Source organism: Zonotrichia albicollis, chromosome 2 (genome assembly GCF_047830755.1).
Source record: "Zonotrichia albicollis isolate bZonAlb1 chromosome 2, bZonAlb1.hap1, whole genome shotgun sequence".
In the NCBI taxonomy this organism is placed as follows: Eukaryota; Metazoa; Chordata; class Aves; order Passeriformes; family Passerellidae; genus Zonotrichia; species Zonotrichia albicollis.
This window is the reverse complement of record NC_133820.1, coordinates 113,665,017-113,691,424: the sequence shown is the minus strand read 5'-3', so window position 1 is coordinate 113,691,424 and position 26,408 is coordinate 113,665,017. Positions and strand designations below refer to the sequence as shown.

The 26,408-nt window shown below is 41.8% G+C and overlaps 1 long non-coding RNA gene across 1 annotated transcript; it reads left to right on the top strand.

Moving 5' to 3' along the window:
* Nucleotides 1-26,408, top strand: LOC141728363 (uncharacterized). Its single transcript, XR_012579292.1, has 4 exons — nucleotides 1-95; nucleotides 12,505-13,046; nucleotides 15,369-15,425; nucleotides 26,359-26,408. It is a non-coding gene; the product is annotated as an uncharacterized LOC141728363 (long non-coding RNA).

The window sequence follows — 26,408 nt, the reverse complement described above, 5'->3', positions numbered from 1 at the left end:
AGAGAAAAGCAACTTCTGGATTACCTCAAATGCACTGGCAACATAAGTAGCAACAGACTTCCAGATGAAGAAGCTTGTGTGGAACATGTTAAATGGTAAGCAAAACTTGTGTGCTGAGTCTTATGAAAAGTGTAAGAAAAGGAAATTCTACAGCTTGGATTCCAACATACATGTTTACTTTTTAAATCTAAATGTGGCCAGACTATTTTTAATGAATATAGGCTGGCTGGTTTTTTTTTTCCTTCTTCTTCAAAATGCTTCATAAATTGTGGTATTTGTGCCTTAATTATTTATAATTGTGCCAGGAATAATTTGTTTAAAAAACTGCAGATGTTGGATATATGCTGTAAATCAAACACTGTAATGTTTTTCTTCCTGGTCATCTGGGTAGTAGTGCTATTCTTCTTCTTTAGTTGGATGAAAAACATGATGAACTGGTGACTAGCTAACTGTAAGCTTCAGATAAAATCTCATGTTTGAGTTATAAATGTACATAGATCAGAAGAATAGGTAAGGGGCAGCTGTACAAGTACAATAGTCTTTGTCTGCTGAATAAAATGGGAGTCAGAATCTAATGTATTTATATAGATGTGGTTTTATGTTAAGACTCCTTTACCTACACTGAAAGTTTCTTGAAAAAGGCTTCTTGGCTTTTTCTGGTTATCGGATGTGCATGCAGAGAGTTTTATACAGTTTGCATTGCTACATAACTATTGAAGTTAGAGGGGGAGACGACCCACCTTGCGTTGGTCAGCATCGACTCCCATTTATTGATCAATCAGGCACCTTTTATAACAGTGTTAATTCACTTCATGCATATTGCAAAATCTGAGCTCACAATAGGTCAGAGATAACATACCAACTCCACCTTATGTTTCCAATACCAAGATTTGGGTTCTCAAAATAACTCTTGCTTTCCCAAAACAGCCAAAGATAGAACATCCACTTGTTATGAGAAAGCTGCTTGAGAACTCTGATGTGCAAGGCTCTCAAGGCCTTCATGTTTGTCACCTTTACTTGTAATTAAAAATAACCTGAGAACCTCTGCTGTTCACAGAAACAGGCTGTGAGAATCTGCTCCTCACAGCTGCCTTCTAAGCCATCTCTGAAAAAATCTCCAACAACTCCCGGTTTTTTCTTTTTTTTTGCACAAGGAGGTTGGTATGCTAGGTCTTTCTATCATTATTTTTACTATATCTTGAACACTACTAAGAATACAAAGCAAAACAAAGAAAGCATTCAAAGGTACACTCAGTATCTCTATAAGGTCTCCCAGCCATGGTCTGAGCAATGGCTTTTACTCTAAAGGGTTAAAAGCTGTCAGCTGTCTTCTCTCATGTGCACCTGGGGAGGAGGCGAACAGCGAGTTTGAAAAATGATGTTTGTGTCTTTGAAGTTTTCACATCTACTTCTTAATTGGGTTTTTCAGAAAAGTTCAAGATCAGTTTTACAGACTGTAATCTTTTAGTCATTTGGCTCAAATGGCATCAGCTGGGTCATTTCTCAGTCCTTGGTTGATTTGGAGTAGTGAAAAATTAGTATGCATTTAAAACACTTAAAATATCTAAACTTAACAGACTTATTTTAAAATCAACAAAACTTATATGAAATCAATTAACTCTAATAAAATTTAAACAAGAATCAGAAAAGTTCTATGGGCTAACTGTCACACTCTTTGTAACATAAAAATAGGCAATTCTAACAACTATTACATTGTAAGCAATATTCTCAGCTAGCAAGGTTTAAATGCCTATCATAAAAGCATAAATTTATCTAACATCAATTAAACTAAATAATATTAGACTTAAAATACTTAAAATATTTAAACTTAACATTACTTAAGCTTAATTTTAACAAAATTAGCTGATTTAAAATTCTATATAACTTATACTTAATATAATTTTAATTTTAACACAAAACTTTTGGTCAACAAAAGTTTATTTGCTTGCAATCATGATAAAAAGCAAGTGATATTCCAAAATGAATATCAGATGCTGTATGTCTTTGTTAATTACATGTTTTCAAAAACTATGCTTTTATTAACTAAAATTTGAAATTATTAATTATTTCAAAATTTTTATTCATATTTTTATTATTATTTCATTTTATTATTAATCATTATTTTATCTTATTTATTTCATATTTTATTATTATTTTATTATTTACCATTATTTCATTTTATTATTTATCATTATTTTACCTCACAATTTATCATTATTTTATTTTATTATTTATTTAATATTTTATTATTTTATTTATATTATTATTATTATACTTTCAAAAGTGGCTTTGGAGTAGGAAACACCACTTTACTACTTTTAAAAAAGAAACATTTCCTTTGGATCTAGAGAAAGGAAACAATTCTTATCTAAAAATTATATAGCAATTTTATAAAATGCCTCTTTGAGGAAACACATCAACAGATGTTTTCCTTGTGTAAAATAGACACTTTTTAGCTTAAATCTTTAAAACACATACACTATTTAAAGTTTGTGTTTATGCATTACCTTCTATATCAGTAATTCAATAAAACTTTTAATCTATACCAAAACTATTTTTCTTTATCACTCTTAATTTAGCTTTCAGGGAACAGCAAAGCTACATTGCATACCACTGGAGTAAGACACTGTTTAAAATCCTTAAAAGCAGCATTTAGGATCAAACTAAAACTTGATAGAAAGATCTGTCTGCACTTTGAAATGCAAAACCTCTTGAAACTATTACTATTAGAGAGTGAATACTTGAAGTGTTCTGAAACTCAAAAAAAGAGTACTCCAAAGTTAAGAGAAGGAAGCTAAAGCAGCCTAAGCCACTGCAGGCTCTTATTTTAGACTCCAGATTACCTGCAGCTAAGCACAGACATGGCAAGAACAGAAACTGCACAGACAAGAGAGAGAGAGAGAGAGCCTAGGAGCTTTAGCCTAGTGCACTCTAGCCTTGGGCCTTTCATAGCTAAGGCTCCGTTTGTAGCAGCAAGGAAAGGTAAAAGGTGTGCCCACTTTTCTCAGCTTCACTCTAAGCTGGTAACTAACTTGTATCACTGAATTACTAACACTGCTGAAGAAGGCAGAAGAGAGTGAGTCTTGGTATTTCTTGGTAAACTACAAAACTGCAAATCTAGGTTTTCAATCAACAAGCTAAATCAACCACTTCAGAACAGCAGCAGTCTTTTCTCACCTGGCTTACTACTAGTCTGAGCAGGAGAGGAAAAAAGAAAACCCAAAGCTTAAGAAAATGAGTATGAAATACATATAAACCAAGATAACAGATTTAAGTAGCTTTAAATTAGAGCAGAGCTACCAAGAGTTAATTTGGTCTTGCGGCGTTGCGTGTAGGAAGGAGGATCGAGCCCCCCCCGTGCTGAGCTCGGCGCAGCGCGGCTTCTTCTGCGCTGGGATGCTAGTGGTGGCTGCCTGGCGCTGGCTGCGGGGCACGGCTGCTCCCCCTGCGGCGGCCCCGCTCCTCCCACGGTGCTCGGCTCCCTGCGAATGTCGGAGCGGGCGAAAACAAACTTCTGGTCTCACGGCGCGGCAGCGGCTTGGCTCGACTCGGCATGGCTGCGGCGCTGGTGGTGCTGGTGCGCGCTCTGTCCGCGCTGCAGCCGCGGCGGCTTCCTCCGTGCGGGGCGTGGCGCTGCTGCTCCCGGCTCCCGCGGCTGCTCGGCCACTCTCGGCTCTCTTTGAGGCTCGGCCCGGTTCTCGGCGCGCGGCGCGGCTTCTCTCTGCCGCTGCAGCGGCTCGGCTTCCGCGGCGCGGCACGGCTTCTCTTGCGGTGCTTGCTCAGCGTCTTGACGGGTTTACTACTGTCTCATGATAAATCACCGAATTCACGCTATCTCGTTAAGTTGTAAACCGTAAGGAGAATAAGGAAAATCTCTCTAGCATAGCCATCAGTCTAAAGTCTCGTTAAATCTTTTTGCAAATTTATCTCTTTAATCTGTCTCTTTTGTAAAAAAGCAAATAAAAAATCATATGCGGCTTGCTTTCCTATTACTTCTAAGCAGCGAGCTTTTGCAGCTCTTTCTAGGCTTCGTGCCGCACGTTTCGGCCGGGCTCGTCTGTTACGGCCACCTGGAGCACGGCGTCTCTCAGCGACTTTTCTTTTCACTTTTTTTTCTTGACGCTTCTGCTGTTCCGGCTGTTTTGTCTCGGCTGCAGCTTTGGACACGGAACCCGACCCTTTACTCTAACTTCTCGTGGTGTTGTAATATCACGTCGGGGTCACCATATATTGAAGTTAGAGGGGGAGATGACCCACCTTGCATTGGTCAGCATCGACTCCCATTTATTGATCAATCAGGCACCTTTTATAACAGTGTTAATTCACTTCATGCATATTGCAAAATCTGAGCTCACAATAGGTCAGAGATAACATACCAACTCCACCTTATGTTTCCAATACCAAGATTTGGGTTCTCAAAATAACTCTTGCTTTCCCAAAACAGCCAAAGATAGAACATCCACTTGTTATGAGAAAGCTGCTTGAGAACTCTGATGTGCAAGGCTCTCAAGGCCTTCATGTTTGTCACCTTTACTTGTAATTAAAAATAACCTGAGAACCTCTGCTGTTCACAGAAACAGGCTGTGAGAATCTGCTCCTCACAGCTGCCTTCTAAGCCATCTCTGAAAAAATCTCCAACACATAACTATATGCCTAGTAATGAACCATGTACCTCCTTAGCCACCTACTCCCTTTTATTTGGGTTTTTGTTTGTTTTGTTGTTGTGAGTTTTTTGTTCAGTGGTTTCTTTTCTAAAAAGGGACTTTTCCTTACTCTAGAAATTCTCAGAAATGTAGAACAAAGGAAGCCCAGACTGTGTTGCTCAGAGGTCAGCAAAAGCAGTGCAGTTGCCCTGCCTCGCAGGGAGCCAGGGATGGAGTGGCGTTCCTGTGGCCTTATCTGTGTCCTGGCTCTGACTGAGGTGATGGCTGCAATGTGGGTTAGTCCAGCTACTGTAATGTTTTGCCCAGCCTTGGAAGAAACACTGCCATGAAATCTCTCTCGTGCAATATCTTGGCTTCATGAGTACTGGTGAAAAATCAAATGCATTTTGTTCAAGTCTAAGAAGAAGGGGTAGAAGGGCTCATAATCTTAAGTCATTTCAGATTTCACAGATATCTGAACAGAGCATGCACCTTCTGTAAATCAGGCAGCATCTTGTCTGGGATTTATTCTGTAAGAAACCCCCCTTTTTTGCAGGGGTACAAGGAAGCTCACGGGAGAGTGTCTCCCCACAGGCACAGCTGTGCTCACAGAGCTTCTGTTAACTCAGTTGCAGTTAAGTGGAAGATGAACTCAATGGATTGGGCTGTAGTCTAGTAATCTAGATATCTAAACTCCCTACCTTTCTCCTATGAACACTATGTACATCTTTTTTGGCAATTTTTTTAATCTTTCCATCTGCAGATGAAGCATGTTAGTGTTTATGTTCCTGTCTGGAGTGTTCACCAAAAACCAAGAGAAGATTTTGAGACAATGAGTACGTAGAGATGGTACAGCCTGCAGCCAAGGAGCAGCAGCAATGAGATGTAGGAGAAAATAAGGGATTTAATTCTGAGGTTTTTAAGCATGGGAAATTTGGTCTACAAAATGAGAAAGGCTTTTACTTCTTGTGACCTGGGGTTCATTCCATTCTGAAGTCACATCAGGTGTCTTGACAGAAAGGGTAAAATTGTGTATTTGGTTTTGGGGAAAGCCATGTAATGTTTTAGTCCTTTTTGGATTCATTAGTATTTATTTACATGTATCCAGTCTGCTTGCCCATAGAAGACCCTTCAACATCTCCCTGGTGCAGTGCCGTGGTGCTCTCAAGATGCACCAGGCTTGTATAACTAGTGATGCAGCAAGCACTGAAATTGTGGACTACAAAGTATTTCCCAAGAAGCTCAGGAGGCTCCAGGCTCTGGCTCTGAATTTGTGACTGGTACACATAGAGCTGGACCCACAGAACCCTCTGGAAACTTCACAGTCTTGTCCATCATGCTGTGACACAACCTGCAGAACATGGTTGGTTTGACAGCTGTCCTTGGAGGAGGAGAAAGCCATGTGGTTCCTCTAGAAGAAGCAGCAAATTTTGGCCCAAGAGCAGAGCAAAGACTCATACCCACACCTCTGAAGCCATAGAGAGGTGCTCTAATTGCTCTGTCTTGTTAATACACAACATCTTGTTTGTGGTTGTTAAAGATGGGGCATAGCAATGAAGAGGCAGCAGAACAGAAAGGAAATATGTGAAGATATTTCTCAGGGTGTTTGAAGACCTGTGAAGGGATTTGAAATACACAGCTTTTGTGCTAACATACAGGTACAAATCCTGATGTTGCCTCAGGCTGAGCAGGAGGTGAGAACAGAGCTATGTAAGCCTGGTGGAAGACAGAGCCCACAGCTGGAAGTCCCTAAGCACTGGGTGGTTCTGGGACAGGCACAAGTAATGTGTTGAAATATAAGCTGGATAATACAATAATTTGAATTTGACAGAGTTCAGATGGAAATGGAGAGAGGATTAGAAAAATCATATAATCCTTTCCCCATACGCAGTTTGACTCAAGGTAGATTTGGTGGAGCCCTCTAGCCAACTTCAATTAGTAGTTCCTGTGCAGTCCCTCACTTCCAAATCAAGTAATGCTGTAATAACGGTCTGCTATTAAAAGTCAAAGGAAGAATATTAAACTGCTGCTGTCTTTGAAGTTCACAGGCAGGGAATCATGGTTACTAAAGACTATTAATTATCTCAGCAGTCAAACTACACCAGGCAAAATTCCAGTATAAACGCCAGGCAGTGAGTCGGATCTTATACTGCAAGATTTCCTCAGAATAATGTCTACAAATCAAGAACAAAAACCAGTGTGCAAACTCTAATCTCATTGAAACAGCCTGCAGAGGTACATATATAAATCAAGGGTTAAGCAGGAATGTGTTTTTCTGAGGAAAGTAAAGGCACTTTCTGTGGTTAATTAACAGAATGCTAATTGGGCAAATGAGAGAGAATTAAAAGTGAATCGCTGAGTGTCTGTAAGAAATTGGTGGTGAAATTGTTAGAGCTGACTACTTGACCTGTGCATGGAAATTGCAAGAGCAAATCCTAAATTTTGAGAGTTATAATGAACACTAAGATGTTCAGAAAAATCTAAATTCCTGAGAGTGACCATATTCAGAGAAAAAAACACAGCTATTTTAGCCAGGAATAGCACTGACTTCAGTTTTATACCTCATGACCCTGTGAGTAATATTGGAGGTTTTTTCAATGTGGAAAAAATTTGATGCCATCTTTTGTATTCATCAGAGCTGAGAGCAGGGAGGAAAGGATGTCAAAGAATAAGTTTTTGCTCATGGGCAGTCACATTAGAAGATATTTGGGAAAGACTTTATTCATAAGAAATAGGACCATGCATTTCACCATGGTTACCAAAAGTGCAATTTAAAGCACACGGTCTTTGAGCAGCACAGGCAGGGATGTGATAAGTCTCAGAGTCCAACCTACAGAGAGGGAAAAAGCAAAAATCTCTGAGCCCATGTTCGTATTTGGCAGACTGCTCAGGAGGAGCTGCTCTTTGGTGGTTAAGCCCACTGTTAGGGCAGCAATGAAAGCTTCCACTCCTTTCAGTGGCTCTCTGGGCACTTCGTGTGAGCTGCTTTCAGCAAGCCTCACTGGGCATTGATAGTGCTGGGCTGATGGAGAGGGATTTTGTAGGCTGAGAAGTCTGTCCTGCAGTTCTCTTTTGACAAACTCAATGGCCATAAAGTCCAGAAGATCACATCACTTTTTGTGATTGTACAGAGGGAAACTGCTTGAGGCACTGAAAGCAGCAGCCCAGCAGAGAAAAACAGTCGATGTTACAAGAGGTCTTCCAAAACACTTGCAAAGTTAAATAAACAGCAAATTATTCCAATCATGTGCAAAAATCATTTAAGTTGTAGCTAGAAACAAGGCTGTGTGAAGCACTTCATTCAGTCTCCTCTTATATGCGTGCTATTTTAAAAGACTGAAAAGAGGCAAAGTGATGAACATGGAACATAAGGTCCTCCTGCCCTTAGAAGAGGAAAACAAACCACACATTTTAGTTGTCCTTCATCCTAAGAGTGACAGCCGGCTTCAGATGTGCTTGTAGCAGTGTCCTGTGTCTGATATATACATATATATAAAAGAACATATGTATCATCTTTAAAAAGGCATTTTTCAAAATTAATCTCTCAGCCTATAATTTAGTTCTGGACTGCAGATATTTTATTTCTTGGTGTATGCCAGACACTTCTCTGGCATGTTCTGATGCAGTGGCCCTCCCACATCAGCTCTGGGAAGCGTAGTGACTGAGCCAATGCCTCTGAAATTAATGGGTACCAATCCATCAGCCCAGAGTGGCCCTGGCAGCAGTGTGTGCATCGTGAGGGCCAGCAGGCTCAGGAGTGCTGGGCTGTAGCCCACATTTATCCATCTGAGCCTCATCACTTCAGTCAGTCCCATGACCAAATCAGGATCTATTGGAGTTGTGCAATAATACATTGTTCCTCCTCTTACTACTAGTGACAGTATTATTTTTCCTTCTTCAAAGTCATGATTTGGACTAAAATTGAGCATGTTTCTAAAGCTACAGTGAATGGTCAGAGCTGAGTAATTACACTGGCACCTAGTACATTTGATTAGTGTCAGGATGTTGGATTCATGCATTGTTTTCTCAAAGACTGAAAATGATGTTTAGCATATTATGGACCCAATTTTTTCTGACACTTGGGACACTTAGAAGATTTGAGGACAGAAATGCACACCAAGTTTTGCATATGGAAATTACACAGGGTGTGAAATCTTATTAGGGCTTCTGATAGACTGATTGTGTGTTAGATTTGGGTATGACTGGTTGGGTGGATTGTGCATTTGTGCGTGCCTTGAAAATTCACTTAGATTTTATTCCAGAGCATGGGATCTATTTAGTTTTTTTTTTGTTTTTTTTTTTTTTTTTTTTTTTTGTTTGGGTTTTTTTGTTTGTTTGTTTGTTTGTTTGTTTGTTTTAGTAAAATGAAGGAATTTAATTTTTGAGGTGAATTAGGGTATGAATTGATTGAGCTGAAATATCACTATTTTCACTCCAGAGATTTACTATGATTATCTTCAGTTGCAGCAGAAAAAAAATAGCCCCAAACCAACCAAAGCCAACTACACTTGCATATCTTTCAGATGCTGCATGATGATATTTTAAGAAGGTACACAACCAGTAAGTTGTAATTGGTAAAATAATGTTTAAGTGAATCAGATGCCACGCTTGGTTACTCTGTCCTGGCTCCCGCAGCTGGCAGATGTTGGCAGGGTATTTGCACCTGCAGAGAGCTGTGTTTTCGAGGGCTGTGTGCCAGCACAGCATCCAAATGCTTCTTCAATGGGCCCGTCTACCCTTAGGATGAAAGACATCTAAGCTGGCCACAGCTGCACCCCAGCTGGCTCCCTTTGTGTCCTGCTGTGGAACAGCAGAGATTTCCCAAAGTGCTCTGAAGCATTGCAGAGGACTGAAACCAAAAGTCTGGTTAATAGGCCTGGTTTCAGACACTGAAACCAGGTTTATTAAAGGTGGCTGGGCATGAGCTGGCTGCAAAGGAAGGTAGAGGTGATACTGCTGCACTTTGCTCCCAAGTAATTTCTTGTTCTAGTTCAGCACTTAGCCAATAGACACTTGGGTGAGCTTTCCCTGGAGCAGCTCCAATCAGGCAGGGTTTTCTGAAAGCTCTTCTGTGCCTTTGGAGAGTGTGCAGGCAGTGTCCAGGGCTGGATCTGGTCCTCATAAGCATGGCAATAAAGCATAGGCTAATGAGCCGCTCTGGGCTTGCACAAGTCAGTCTCTGCATGAGTGGCATGGTCCACTCCAGAGAGAGGGGAAAGGGAGGACTGTGCTGGCACAGATGGCCTTTACAAGAGGGAGGTGGAGGTACAATGTGGCATTGAGTATAGCTACAGACCACAGATCATTCAAGGGCTTTCTCCAGAGAGTTCATCAGTGGGAGGAAATTTTTTTTGTGTGTGGTGCCACTTGGGTTTGAGTGGGAGGCTCAGACCTCTTAATTTTCAAGCAGAGCCCTTCCTGCCTGGTAAGTGTGCTTGGACTCAGAGCACCAGAGGAAGAGCCATGACCCACTTCCAGAATTTCTGGTCCAGCACTGCTGGCAGCAAAGCCAGCAGCAGAGCTCAAAGCAAAGCCTGGCAGCCCAACTGTGTACAACCCCAGCTGAGACTGTGGCTTTACTGGTGTCTATTTCCATGAAGCTTCATTGGATTAAACCTGATTCCAGCTTGCCAATATTGTATATATTCATTATTGTATATATATATATATTCCAGCTTCTCTATATTGTATATATTGTGTATATTCATATTGTACTGAAATGATGTCTCTGGCTGCAGTACAAGAGCTCCCTGTGTGCTATGTTAACATCCACACAGAAAACCTGTCCTAGAATAACTCGAGCTCCCTTGCATTCAAAGCACATGACTCATCCTTTAAGTCTGTGATAAACTTTATATACAAACATATATATATGTAATTACCAGAAACATGCATATAGAAACAGTAAAGAAGCAAAACCCCTGTAATTCCATAAATAACAAAAGAGGATATAAAATATTTGCTTTTTGAAATCTCATTCTGGTGCAGGAAAGGAATCTGTGGATAATTGTTTTTTTTTGCTAAGCATCCTTGCTGGCTACTTCAATATGAGCATTAGTTATTCAGGTTGCTGGTATGGTTTTAACTGATACAGATAGTTAGGTTTTATAGTTTTTCTTCAAATAATATGGTGGACTTGCAGATGTGGACGTCTGATGTCCTCAGAAGCTGCTGTTATGGTTTTCCTCAATGGCAGGAGCATTGCATAGTGCTGATCTCAGCCTTTTTAATTAAAAAAAAAACCCCAAACTACAAACCTAAACAAACAGTGGGGAATGTTTTTAAATTCAGCTATAAAAACCTTGCTGGCAAGAATTTTGGCATGCCTTTATATATTGGCTTCAGTTTTTGGTTTCTTGCCATTTTCCCTAAGGTCCAGGTTTTCTCTGTGTTTCTAACACAGGACAAACAAGTCCCTGCAGCCAAAGCCATTTCAAAACCTGAAAAATTTCCTGTGCAATCAGTCAGGTCATCCAGTTTCAAAATCCATTCTTGTTTATCCCATGTGGTGGGTCTGAGGTGAAGTACCAGTCTCATTGATTTTGGCACAGTTTAGATGCAACCTGAGTGGAAGGCGCGCTCAAAATTTTGATGTGAGATTCACTACTCTGAGATTAAAAAAATTGACTTTCCTAAAATCTAGATGTAATTAAGAAACTCACATGGCTCTTATCTGAAATAAACAAAAATCTTCAACGGCAGCACAAGGGATTCTGGAATGTAGCGTAGGATACACCAAGGATATGATGGTGCTCTTCAGTCCCTGCCCTCTTTCTTTTGGGACCGGCATGTTTTACAGCTGACAGCCCTGGAACTTGTTTTATGTGAAATGTTTCAGGGAAATCATTAGAAATTAGATCAAAAGAGAATTCAAAGAAACCTGAGGGGTTAGAGAAAAGTGCTGAATTTTTTGCAATCCTTACCTTGAATTCATCAAACCCGTGGAGGCAGGTCATCTAGCATAAAATAGCCACATCAGGTCACAACAATATGCATTTTGACAGCATGCTTGTTTATCAAAATTGCTAAAAATCCTCCAGTGTTTTCCTTGATGGTGATGAGGAGGATTTTGAGATCCAGTGACTTCATTAATAGTGCTCTATCCCTTCTTTTGACTCATTGAAGTTTCTCTGGCATACGGGCCCACTTGGTTAATGAGATATGACACTTGGCATGCTACTTATAAGTAGGAGAAATGGAAAGAAATGTATGCATCACTTCTGAAATGTTGCTGCAGGGCCCTTTTCTGTACTTCTGGTACATATTTCTAATTTTTTGTTTTGCAGAGTAAGGTGCCACAATTGTGGGAGTCATCAGCAGTTAGTTATTTTCATAAAGAAGAGGATGCTGAAAATCTATGTAATTACAGACCCATTTCAACTTTATTCTCTGCAGTTGAATTATTTCAATGTCTTTTTTATAGTCAAAATGAACAATTTTAGTTTACAAATACTTTATTACCATTAGGGTAACTTGATTTCTGTCATCATCATTTTACAACTATAGTATTATTAAAAGTGACAAATGACTGTAGCCAATTGTTCTTCTGAATAAATGTCTTTTTGTGTGGTGATTTATTTCTTCTGCCAACCTTTGATCTAATGAGAGGCAGCAGATTTTATTTGGCTTTTTTTTTTTTTTAATTTGGCATGTGACAGCTTTGCCTTAGTGACAAGAAACAATTCATTTTCAAGTGAGGCAGCTGGAAATTTTGCTGTAATGAAAGATTTGGTATTTGGCATGGCAACATTCAGGGATCCTACAGCAGGCTTTGGCAGTGACCTTATCTGTGTATTTCTACATTTACATCACTCTTTAGCAACAACAGAGATGCAACAGTTTTTTTTCCTTTTGTCTGTAGGTCTGTGAGAGGATGGCCTGAAGCCCTGGGGATTTCTGCACTTGGCACTTTTATTGACCCCTGACTTCAATCTGTGATCGTGACTTTTCTGGCAGTGCCATCCAGTGAGATCTACAGTGACTTCAGTTTTAGGTACTGACCTCCCAACGTGCTCCTCCAATTCTCCCTGCCAGCCCTGCACTCCTTCCCAGAGGCTCCATGCCGGCTGCTGCCTCCATGTCCTTTCAGGCAGGTGCTGATGTTGAAGGTGGCACCAGCTGCTCCTGTCCCTTAATTGACACCGAGCTGAAGTCGGACTTGAAGAGTTGGCTGAGGTTGTTTGTTTGTGATGAATGTTTTCCTCAGTCCAACTGCTCACACATGCTGGGGACAGCTGGTGCTTCCCACCTGAAGCTGTGGAAGTGAGCCCAGTCCTGGAGTCACTCCCCAGATGATGACATGACTTTAAATTCCTCAGTAGGCAGGTCCCTGTGCGGGCTTCACTCAGCTGAACTGGAGGGACTCCTGGTACTCCATCCTTGTAATCTTTCCTTCTTTCTCAGGTAAGTGGACTAGCAAAACCCTGGAATAACTCTTGCCCTATCAGTCAATGTCAGATAGCATTTACTCTTTAAGATCATAAGGCCAGTATAGGTCTGAAATGCCAAAATGTTAATGAGAGAGAAAAGTGGTAAACCTTTGCTATTTGCTTCTCTGAAAAGCCCAGCTGAAGGATGTATTCTTGTTTTGGACAACTTACAGTTTAGACTCTTTGATTATTTGTTCCTACAGACAGACGACTGCATTTACTCATTTCCCCCCCTTTAAAACATTAAGTGGAAATGCTTGGAGGTTTTTTTACTAAAAAACTGGCAACATTCATTTTCTAAAGATGAGGTTACAAAAACATATGATCCTACATTTGAAGTATGCATTTCTTTAAAGGATACTGCAAAGGTCAGCCAGTAGAAATTGCTTTGAGCACCCTGGTCTAGTAGAAGCTGTCCCTGTCCATGGCAGTGGGGTTGGAACTAGATGATTTTAAGGTGCCTTCCAACAGAAACAATTTTTTGATTTCATGAAATGCTGTGAGTGACTATTCTTTTCAGTGTTTTAGTCATTTAGACAAATCTGTTTTAAAATCAGTTTATTTAGTTTGATCTCATAAGTTTTACGAAAGTTTGACTACCTGAAAACTGTGTAACTTACAAACAGGGAGAAAAGAAGGTAGAAGGAGATCATGAGTGAAGAGGAATAATAGCATGGGCTTGGTAAAATCATTCCAGGTGTCTTGCTGCCATGGATCAGGCTAGAGTAAGTCATGGCTCTGTCATGGCAGAAAAGTCACAGTGAAATGCGCTTTGGGGACATGCCAGAAACACTGTGCTTTCCCAGAGGTGCCCTCAGTGAGCATTTGTGTGGGAGCTCTGATCACCGCATCTGGAGATGCTGGAGCTCCCAGACAGGTGTTTTTCCTGGGCAGGTGGTAAGGAGGAAGGTGGAGGCAGGTGGTGCCCTTCCTGCCAGGGAGCAGCAGGGGCAGGGCATCACCAGCCAGAGCTGCATCCAGTGCTACGCAAACACAGAGAGCCGTGGGCTGGCCAAGAGCTTTGGTGAGCCCATGGCACTGAGGGAGATGGGAGGTCAGGCCAGGAAGGGCAGTCCCCAGGCAGGGCACAGGACAGGCTCAGCTGACGTGTGCCTGGGGTGAGGAGCAGCTTCAAGTGCCTGAGATTAACTGAAATGTGTGAGCACTCACAGGAGAAGAACTTGCACAGGAGAAGCACTTGCACAGGATAAGCACTTGCTCTTTGAGCCCAGCATGGGCTATATGTGGATGCCCCTGTTTGGTTAAGGATAATGGGTTTTAAGTTTGGTGTGTTATATTGCCATTGTATTATTTTCTTAGCATTTCTTTTAATGAAGCATGATTTTTCCTCCTGCCCTCCTGGGACCTTCTCATAAACCCTTTGCAAAAAAAGATAATTCCTTTTTCTCCCTTGGCAGGCCAAAATCTGAATTTCTGATTTTGGGATGGAAATGTGGTCATTGCTGTTTGTTTCATGCTGACATTTTTATTCAGTTCTGGATTTAGAGATCCTCCCTGATTTAGTCTGTCTATCCCTTTGCTATTACAGACATAAACCTGACTCAGATTTACTGGAAGAGCTAAGGAGACTTCTCCCTCCTCTTTTTATCAGCAGATGTACTGTGGCTTCCAGCATTATGGGGGGCACTTATATGGTTGCAGAGCTTCCTGCTAGGTCAGGACTCCATTCACCCCTCTCTGCATATTGCTCTAGCAATAGATGCTTCTGATTGAATCCAAGGGAAATTAATTCCCCACTAACTGTGTGGCCTAGGGAGGGTGATTTGGGAGTCTAACTGCCTCTGCTCATCCTCTCTTGACCCTCTAAATGCCACTGCTGTGTGTGCTCCTGCAGAGCTCAGCAGGTGTCATGAAAATGATCCTGCTTTTGCAAGAGCTGGGCTTTGGAGCTGCCTAATTGCATTGTGTTTAAGCATTAAAATTTTGGCAGAAGGTTTTCTTTCTACCACCAAACAATTGTTCACAAGTGTTTCCATTATTCAGCCACCTGTAATGCATGCCTATCAAAGGAAGAGCAGTTCTATTAATAATTACTGTCAGCCGTGTGCAGTGATGCAGTCACTTTGCAGCATTCACTCTTGGGGTAATTCCAGTCAAATGGTGTATTTCAAATGTCAGCTTGATGTTCCTGTTGTAAAGAGAAATCTTTTACTAAAGGAAAATAAAATTTACTTGTAATCCTGGTTTACAGTCTCAGGTGATAAAGGATGACCAGGATTTAAAATTCCATCTTAGTGTTTGTTAGACTTACCTGTTTTTTTCTTCTTTTTTTGAGGTCCCTGCATAGGCTGGGGTGATTTCTCCATTTCTGGAACCAGCCCAGGCTAGCCAGGTAATTTGAAAGCCACTTGAGTAAAGATAGGGCCTATTTATCAAATTATTGATCATAGGAGTAAATAAGAGTCTCTGCAGTGCTCTGCACTGTTCTGTCAGACAGAGGTGGTGAATGCATGGGGATGAGTGAGCCCTTTTCCTGCCTGTTTGTGTGGTCTCAGGGAGATGGCTGTGGTGAGGGCAGGTCTTTGGGACCTCATGTGCACTCACTGACCTACCTGTGCAAGTCCCTAACAGAGGTTAGGGACTCTGGCAGTGCTTTGATCCTCTATGGAACATTTTTTTTCTTGGTGGCTGTCATTGCCCTGTCCTATAGGGCACTGGGAAGATGGAATGTCTCCAGCAGAAGCATCCTTCATTCTGGTACCTCCCAGGATTCCTATACACTGTGAAATTTTTTCTTAACCCCTGAGTTTTCTCACTTTTGATTCTCACTCCCATCCCATTTAGGGGAGATTGAGTGAGCAGCTGTGTGGGCCTTAGCTGCTGTCTGGTGTTGAACCCTGACAGATAGGGCTGCTCTACTGCCCTCCCCAGGCAGCCAGTGCCTGCCTCTGCCCTGGGGTGGGGCAGAGGGTGAGAGGCCCAGGGCAGCCTCCCAGCTGGGGCATAGGGCAGGGCTGCTGCTGCTCTGCTGCTGCAGCTGATGGGGAGATCTGTGTTAGGGCTAGGGAGCTGTTCCCAAAATCATGGGAGCATTGAACTCTGGAGAGGCTTGTATGTTAGGGGCAGTGATGCTCAGATTTTATATGCAAGGTTTTTCATTGCATTGCTGAGCCTCACAGACCCCTGAGGTTAGATGTTATGAGCTGAAGGATAGAATCCTTAGAGAAAAAGATTGAGCAGCATTCTCTGCACACCACAGGCGGCTTGCTTGTGCATTGGGATCAGCTTGTTCAAATTTCTAAGCCCCTTGCTGTGTGGTTGAGCTTCCTGGGTTGCAAAATTAGTGGTGCATTAGGGGCAGCATCTGCTGACACCCACACTGTTGATGCAGGCAGACAAAAGGACCAGTGTGAGCTGGCATCATGTTATTCATGCTTGGATATTTGTGTGCCACGGAGTTCTGCTACAATGACTTTTATTTAGCTCTCCCCTGAATAATGTTGGCCATTGAGCTTCATCGGTGCTTTTGGTTCTAAGCCCGAATAGCAGTAAAACCTATTGTTGCTCAAACTTACTTATAACCACATCTGCAAGAACAGTTTATTAAATCTTGTGCTTTATTCGGCTTGAGCAATTCTCACTGTTTCCCACAGTGACAGGAGTGTCATTTTTGTGTTTGGCATCTTCTTTCTGTTTTTCATTTGTTTGTTTATTTGCTTAATAAATATCACAGTTTTATCCAGAAATAGCTCATATAACCAATTCACCTACTCTTGCATTTTTTTCTGTAGTATATCTTGGTAAAACTCCAGGGCAGAGGGTGTTCAGGCTGCTGTGGAATGAGCCTGAATAACTTTGACAGACCTTGAAATGCATCTGTATGGATTAGATTACCTCAGAAGTAAGAGGAAATTTATATTTACTGGAAGGTACCAGCCATTTCTTACTACTTTTGTTAGCACTGAGAAAAGTGTTTAGGGTAGCACTTTGGGAAGTATACAATTAATATTACAGGGGCAGTCTCAGGGCTGAGAGATCACAAAATTGGTGTGCTGTATAACTTGCACTAAAATCTCACTTTGAGAAGTCACCATTTAAAAATGCTCTTACTCAACACATCTACTGCCTCTGTGCAGAGTGGTATCTGCTGACTTCAGTCACAAAAATAAGTTCTTACTTACTTTTTATTCCCATCAGTCCTGCAGTGCCGACACAGCTGAGGAGTGTGGCTCAGCTCTGGAGGAGTGACAGCCAAATTAAACTCCCCACAGGTGCTCTAATACAGCCACACCAAAGCCAGAGGAGTCCAACTGGCACAGAGTAGTTGAGAAGAGACCAGGGCTGCAGAAGAGCAGAGATTAAAGCAGCCACTTCAAATCTAACATTCCAGCTTCCCAGGCTAAAATAAAAAAGTGCAGATATGTAGGTTGAACAGAGGGGTGGTGGTGTTGCTTCCAGTGTAAGACCATTTGCATCTTCCAGTTCAGTTAAATGCAGTTTTCCCCTTGACATTTAAATGCTGTTTGGCTGTTATGTGGAGGAAGAGTTCATGCTAAGTGATGTTAATGCTGGCCTTTCCTTGTACGAACTTTTTTAGGAAGTCTTGCCTTAGCATAGATTTTGATGTCTGCAATGCTTGTTGAAGCTCCAATATTCCCGTAGCTTTTCCTATTTTTGAAGATAAACCATACATATTTTTTCTTGCTTTTATTTCTCTCATGAATACTTGTGAAATACTAACATCAGCATTGTGGTTTTGGGCAATATTGTCAAGGAGAGATACTAAAATATCATGAGCCAGACCTCCCTAAACCCACTGACACTTCCTTGAAAATGTAATGTATTGGCTGCCTGGGATGCAGCATGCCATGAGGCATGGCTTTTCCCAAAGCAAGGGGCCCTAAGAGGATGGGATGGCCAGAAAATAAGAGAGATGCTTTCAAGGAGAGAGAGCAGATATTTAAAACCATTCTTGCACTTTTTTTTTTTAATGTCACATTTCACCTTCTCATTTAGAAAGCACTTTGCAAAGGACATTTTGAAACAGCTTTTGTCGAGCTCTTTCAACATGACCTGAAGTACCACTGCTAACAGAGGAGGGAGGAAGAAACTCTCCCTGTACAGGATAATTGCTGCATTTCCATGTGCTCTAGCTCCTCTTTTCTGTCCTTAATGGAGGACCTCTGACTAGAGAGAGCTCCCATGAGGAAAAGGAAAATACCCTGGCTGGGGTAATGATAGCACAGAGTTCAGGGCACTGGGATGCAAATGTCTGTCATGGCCATCCCATGGCCCCAGGGATACCTAATTCCATAGATATAAATATATATATGTGTGTGTGTGTACATTTCATTTCAAGTGTGTTTGTTTCCAAAACCTCACACTTGAGTGTCTGAGAGCTGGCTGCCAGCCAGGCAGGACTTTCTGCTCCCAGCAGCAGCAGCAGCCAGCTCTGGGTGCCCAGCCCTCCTGCCTGTCCCAGGCTGTCCTTCCTGGAGGCATGCACTTTTGGAAGGCAGCTGATAAAAGCACACACACGCTGAGCTCCCGTGCAAAGTAATTCCAGATATGATGAGCCTATTGTATATATGAATAGACCTTTAAGGCATGTGAGAACGAAACCTTTTTTGATCTCCTATCTCTTCAGAACACTTCATGCTGTTGCCTCTGTCTCTTTAGTCAAATTCTGCTGGGTTTTTTTTTTCATCTGCCTCGTGCATGGCATATTTAAAAGAGGAAAAAAAAATATTTAAGGACCAGTCATCCAGAGCAGATTAGTGATGGGAGCAGCAGTAGAGAAAGGTGCTGCTGTGAAAAGGCCCATGTGTGCATGTATAATATTTTTCTAGAAGGTCACATGGTACCAAACTTTGCACATACTACTCCAAATGTTGGAGACACGTCCAAAGGTAAGAAACTGAACATTGTTGCAAAGTAAGGTCAAGCTACACTCTGAAAACAGAAGGCAAATTCCCACAGGTATTACTGAGGAAGTGAGCCATACCAGATTTAGGGTTGCACAGACCAACACTTGCTCATTTTTCCTGCTTTTTGTTTCTCTTCTTTGATTCTAATTTTTCCATGAAGGTGGGGTTAAGTAAGAGGTGTAATTCCTCCCTGGTCCAGAAACAAAATGATATTCTGATCTTGCACCTTATTCCAGGCAAAAATAGGATCCACTTGGGGGAGGGCTCAGCACGACTGGCATCTCTGGAATGACTTTGGCTCTCATTCCCAGTTTTGCTCTGAAAAAGATGATGCTGTAGCCTTAACATGTACAAAATGCAAAGCTGTAGGGCTCCCCTGTGTCTCAAAATCATTTGCAACACATTTTTCAGTAGATTTAGAAAAAAAACATCACATTTCAGGAGGGTCCTCTTTTGATGAGCTGGGAGGGGGACTAACCCTGGGTTGTGAAATTTTTAATGCAGAGCAAAAATTAGCATATGCACCAATGAAATTGGATGAATAAAACCATTTCTGGTTTAGCACTGTACAGGGCTGAGAGCTGGGGAATTAACAAATCCTGGCTCTCTGTGGGCCTCTCTTGGCTGACAGAATTTTTAATTGAATTTTATCCTAAAGCAGCAGTTCAAGGTCACCCCTTTTGGACACCATGAAGTCTGCTCAGGAGAATACTGTGAGGAGACATGTTCAGATGGAGAGATGGTCACTTGAGATAAGAACTGGGGCCATGTAGATGTGCTCAGTAAGGCACAAACTGTGGCTCAAGCTGCTTGCAGAGTTTGGGTGACTGCAACATTTTTGTCTGTGGACTCCCCACCTCAGTGTGCCCTTTAGGGGATGGGAGTTGTGGCTCTCTTGTTTCCACAGAGTTCTAAGCCATGTAGTGCCTTTGAGACTTCAACCTGGCATGAGTTTGGTAGGCATTAACCTCTGGGATCAAAAAATCTTTATAAGGAGATTCAGCTTTGGATTTATATATGAAAAGCTGGCTAAAGGACAGAGTAGTTTTATGTGTTTGTTGATGTTTTCTCCTCTTTGTGCATCCTGTGATCCTCCCTCTAGCCCTCCCTCCTTCCCTCCCTCCCTCTTTCAGGGCTTGTTACTGGAGGATGGTGGTAGGAACAAAATCTCTGCAGTGAAGTACTGGGGAGCACCATGAAGAGAACAACTTTTAAAATCACATTGCCTACTGTTTCCCATCACATGCCCTGGGCTAATCAGACAGGAGGTTTTGTATCTTACACCAGGCACTGGGCAGTTCAGGGCCTGAAGGGCAGAGTGTGCCACACTTGTCATGCTGGAAAACCAGGAGCAGGAGAAGCTGCTGGGAAGTGTGCTGGGCTCAAACAGCTCTGCACAGCAGTGCAGCCCCATTTGGCCTCTGCAAAATTTGGAGGTTTTTTCTGACCATTTGTGCCTCTGATCTTGTTCTGGCCTTAAAAATAGTGTCACTGAGTGTGGCTTCAATGTGGTTCAGCCACAGGAGGTTGATTTAATGTAAGGATCAGGGACCTTAACTCAAGACTTCCTTACTCATATCAGCTTGCAAAGCTGCCTTTCAGTTATTTTTATGTCATTCTTACATACTTTATTATTTGCTGTCACGTTCAGTTTAATGTAGGGTGACCAGATGCCCCAGCATGACTCAAACAGTCTTTATCCTTAATTAAATGTCCTCTATGGATCTGCTTTTTCCTTTCTGGTTTCTGATGTACCAGAAATTTAATAAAGTTTTCACTTTTCTGTTATTAGCAAACATTGTTTCATATCTGGCTTTACAGTTTTATTATACAGTCAGTTGTAGAGCTTAAAATTGCATTATAAGGCTCCCTTGAATACTCTGTTTTAATATATGCTCCCTTCTGTAGCACGCTGTTTCTAAAGCTTGTGCTATTACACAGTGATAATGCAAAATTTTATATTTTACAATCATCAACTGTAAAAATGAAACAGTAAAAGTTTGTAATTTACAAGGCTATAGACGGCATCTGCAGATCTTAGGGGCTTAAAAATGTATTGGTTCAGTTTCCCATACATATCAGTCTGAGATGGAATCTATTAGGCTCTGCACACACACAGCATATTGCTGCCACTTTCAGTGCTGTTGTCTCTTTGAGGGTGAACATAAAAACAAAAGATGGGGAAAATAGGAGTATGGGCTCTGTTATCTACAAAAGAGATTTCCTAAATATGCCAAGTCATGGGGTTCAGTAGACATGAAATGTCAGCAGAAACAGGCCAAAATCTTACATTCACCTATGGATAAGCTCTAAATGTATGCAACTGAGCTGTGGTGATTTTAAGGAAAGTGTTTAAGGATGCCATGCTAAGGATGTGCATGAGAGTTTAAAGGAATGAATGAAAAGTGATAGTTCATCTTAGGGCCAGAAATCATTGCAATAAACGTGAACAAAAATGAGCTGGTCTGTGAATTACTTGCAAGATATTTAGTCAGTCTTGCAAAATCCAATGTGTGATTGGAAGAGCAGGCTACCCTCCAAAATGTGCTTTTAGCCAGAGCGGGATAGGAAGCAGCCAGAGAGAATAATCTGGCAGAGCCTGTGGCTCAAACACAAGTAGCTGCTCTGTCCTCCAGACCAAATTGTGCCATTGGAAATATTGGAATGGTCATTACTCCGTGTGGTTAGCTGAGGTCACTTGCTGGCATGGTCTGCTTTGAGATAGCAGGTGCAGCCTCAGTGCACAGGGAAGACTGGAGCTGTCCAGCTCCTGGCATGAGCTCTCTCCCCTCCCCAGGGGAATGAATCAGGGATGCTGAGCCTGGGCAGAGTGCGGGCCCCAGCTGGTGATGTGCGAGGGAGCAGCACTGCCGGAGGACAAGGTGTGCCCCTGTTTAGCCTGGGACTTCACCCTCCACAGAAATGGGGGAGAAAGCTTCCTCAGGCAGTGATGTTTTGAGAAAGGTAATCTCAAGGCAGCGGCTCAGAAATGGCTTACTGGAGATAGCATTGTCTTCATCTCCCAGAAAGGGACTTTGTGAAAAGGAGGAAGGAAGGAAGGGAGGTGTGTGGCTGTGGGTAGCTACCACAGTTCCTAGATGCCTTCTGAGGATAATGGTGTGTGTAAATGTGAGCTTCTATGCCCTAGAAAATTATTTTTGAGAAGATGAATGCTTTTAATATTTCTTTAATCATGGAAGAAAGAGCAAAGAAGAAAGCTGTTATGAGAGACACATCTGACTGTTGTGGGTATAAAGAGCAACGCTATCATTTGTTCAGATCAACATTACTATAGATACATTGTAATTTGAAAGAAAAAACCCAACAAACCAAAAATACCTCCTCTTTTTTTTAAAACATTATGGGAAGATGCTTTCAGAAAGGCAAATCTGGGTACACTACAGCAAAACTGTACTGTATTGGTGGGAGAGTGTTTGGAGAAAAAGGCAGGGAAGTCTTGGAGTGTAAAATCAATGAAGAATTGCAATATGACTCAGATTGTTTTGCGCTCAGTCCTAAGTGCACATTTACAGTCTGAAAAAAGGTCTGATATCTGATCATCAAAGGTTGGGGAGTATTATTGATTTTCAAACATTTTTGAAAGAAACACTTTTTCCAAGTACCGATCAAGTAAATATATTCTGGACAGAGCAAATGTGTGTTCATTTGATTAAAAAGGCATCAATTTTTCATTATTCCATTTTTAGAAATCACCATATTTCCACTAGTACATATCTCTGTATACCAGGACAGGGTGATTGATTGGACACATGTTCATCGAAGCCAAAATAGTGCATTTCAAACCTATTTATTGCCCTGCAAAGCAACTGCATTGTAACATATTTTGTTTTCTCTCCTGTGGTCTCCCAGGCTGTGGGACTTAGTGCTGTTAAAACAATAGACCCATTCATTTAACTGAGTAGGTGCTTGCAACTAAATGTATGGCATCATTATCATTAGCTTCAGTTCCATCAACAGGGTGTCATTATCGCATTTAACTTAATTAGCATGGAAGCTCTCTTAAAGAATGCTTCATCGAGAGGGATGTTGTAAATGTATTCTTGACTCCTGGTAAATAAACCAATAGGCTAATGCACAGTGAAGAATTTATAAGGTAGCTGCTGGAGTGGAAGGCAGGTGGACGGACACGTGCGCTGCTGCTCAGGGCAGGGAGGGGGCAGAGACAAGCTCTCCCAGCAGCTGCTTATCGTGGCTGTGTTATGGCACAGCAGCAGCTTTTCAGGTGTACTCTGGGATAGATGCACAGGTTCAGGAGGTGTGTGCAGCCAGGGAATTCAGCACTGCTGCTCCTGAGCTCTCTCATCCCACTGTGCTTCTGGGTGTGGGAAGGCAGCAGCAGTTTCTGAATTGCCAAGGCATATGAAAGGCAATACTTAACTGTTTGCTCTTACTGTGTTTTTGCAATATAAACAGCTCATCTGCAGCTATGGAAAACATGAAAGAATCTATTTCAAGATATTGGCCTCCCTGGCTGATCAATATGCCCTCCTCCTTCCCCTGCTCAGCTCCTGAAATCCCGTCTCAGACTTCCATGAGGAGTTACGACTGCAGTGCGCGCACATCTGCCTGTGACATACTCTGCATGGGTATTTCCACTGCAAGTATAAACAGATGAGCTGCATAATGAACAGTAAAAAAGATAGCTGAACATTAGAAGTTAATTGTATCCCTTACCCATCTGAACAGGCATGTATCCCCTTCCACCCAATACCCTCCTTTCTTGCTTGCAGACCTTAGGAGTGCCTTTGAATTGTTCCTTGCTTTTTCAAAATGCTGCCCCTGAATGGTAGCCTCATCCGCTCCCAGTTAGGCACAGGCACTCATGATTCTCAAAACAAACACAGCAGCTCCCTTTTTTCCCTTACATTTCAAAGGAAGGAAAGGTACTATGGTCATGCTCTGGGTGAATAAGAATTTGTGTGGCTGTTTGGTCTATCTTCCATAATAATCTATTGATCAGGTTTCACAAAGAAGTTGGGAGTATTTACTTCCTGCAACTTGCCAGGCAATGAGTAGATGGAAAGTCTCAGACTGAGCTCAACCCTAATTAGACTCCAGGGAGTGAACAGGCCAGGAGAAGAAGCAGGAATAAAGATTAGAAGTGTCACAAATGTGGGAAAAGCTTCTGCTGGAGTTCCTGTGAGAATGGGTCTGCTGGAACCCTGACTTTGTTAATTCAGGAGCTCAGCTAACCCAAATTCATTCTGCTGTTTGGTGCTTACTGTTCAAATGAGCATCAGTTTCCCAGCTTTTTCTTAAAATAGTTTGGTCCAGAATTGTATTCTTTTGTTTCTTAATTTTTTTTAATTTTTTTTTTTTTTTTAGTCAGAGATTAGCTATTTTTTCTTAATCACAGAAAGCCTAAAGAAAATAAAGAAGAGAGTCACAACACAAATATGCAAACTGACATCTCTGACAAGGAAAGATAAGGAAAAGACAAATTTTTATGCAGGCTTCCTCAATGGGACCCTCTCAAATTTTCTCTTCCCACATTAAGTAGAATATCAATAATTAAACATCTTCCCAAGGAGGCCTAAAATAACTTCAAATGAATAAAAAGTTTGCGATCTACCTCTCTGCCAACAGAGACAATTTTGTAACGTATTTGACTGGGGGCTCAAATTAAGGCAAGCAGGACTGCTGTGGACAGCTGCTGCTTCTGGCCCCTTGAGGCAGATCCAGCCCTTAGTGCTCACCTTGTCTACACACCTGGACACCTGCCTCAGTGGTGAGGACAAATCAGCTACAGGAGTGCTTTGAGTCACTGCAGTGACTCCAGGAATGGCCTTTCAGTGTGCTAGCAAGGATAAGCTGAAATTTTCTGAAGGAGGTCAGCTCAAAGAAAACTGAAGCTGGAGAAAAAGTAATTAATCAGGACAAATTTTTTGTTATTCTTGTTGATATTATTATTCTTACATTTCACAGATTTCAGACATTGGAAGATAGCTCATCAGATTTCACAGCAGTAGGAGGTCCATCATACAATGGACTTAACAGGAAAGCTGTAGGCAACCATTGGACACAGTTTGTGTCTGATTGATTGTAATGGAAAATATGTGAGAGCACTTCTGATTGAGATTATGAGAAGCTGGGAGAAAAACTGGGGACATTGGGTCAAATTGTTGCCAGAAAAAAAAGTCCAGCAAGAACTGGAAAAATCAGAAACACTTGAAACGAGTTGTCCCAAACTTCTAAAGACAGGTAGGGAAATGTGTCAGAAGATGCTGAAGTTTTTTTATTGTTTTGAGCAAGAGTAACAAGAGGGAACATTTTTACTCTGTCACACTCATAGCTGGCTAAACTCACAGCTCCTAAGGCAATACTTTTTTACTGTTCAGTTGTATTGTACAGATCACATGCTCATGAAAAGTGAACTGTCAAAGTTGGTATTGAACAAAAGCACAGCTCCTTGGGTAAACTGGCCTTGAACCTTTGTCATAGACAAAATAGGTACAGCTGAAGTATTTGAGATTTGAAGCCCCTGGTGAGGCACAGGTGGACTGCAGCAGAATGACTAATACCTGAGGAACTTAAACAGTTTTGAAACTCTTTTTGAAAGAGTGTGTGGCTGAGCTCTCTGCACTACAGGTATGGATTTGCTTAATTGAATTCTTTCTCCTAAATTATTTGCCTAGAGCTCTTACCTCCACTCTTATTTGCCCAGAACTCTTACCTCCCTCACTCTGAAAGAGATAGGTTAAACCAACTTGAAAAAGAAAGTACATGCTGTTTCTGATGTGAGAATTAATGACATTATTTTGAACACAATATGAGGAAATGTTGGTGTTTGTTTTCTCTGATTAAATTTGGTGCCTTAGGAGTCATAGATGAACGTGCAGTCAGAATGCCAGGGGAGTAAATAGTGAGTGTGTGTTTTTAAGCTTGTATCCAAATGCACTGCTGTGACTTGATTTGCAGCAGGCATTTTGTCCATGGTGCAGCACTGCACTGCAAGCCATGGTGTTTACAGGTGTTAACTTAGTCCTGGCAGGACACCTCCTTCTTCTCAGTTTTGTGAGAAGCACATTGATCGTGATGGGGAGAAAGTTTGTTGAAAAACTGTGTAAAAGCAGGTCACAGACTTCAAAGACTTCAAAGACATTGTCTTCCCCTATTCCTTTTGGGTTTTGCAGGCGTGCTGGGTCCCTGACAGACCTCAGTTCATCCTCTGCTTGCTGTTTCTGCTCTGAGAACAGAAACCAGCCCGTGTGTCAGCTCACTGCCCCTCCTGCAGACAGACCTCTGGCTGGATGGCAATTCTGTGTGCTTGTGTGCATGGTGTAAACTGAGTTTAGGCAGTAATGGAGGTCTTGTCAGGAGGGCCTCAGTCCAGTGCTGCTCTCTTATAGAATGTGACCATTTCTTATCTTTATACAGAACTGTCTGTGAGGCACCTTCCCACATGTGCAAGAGTAAATACCTGCCGG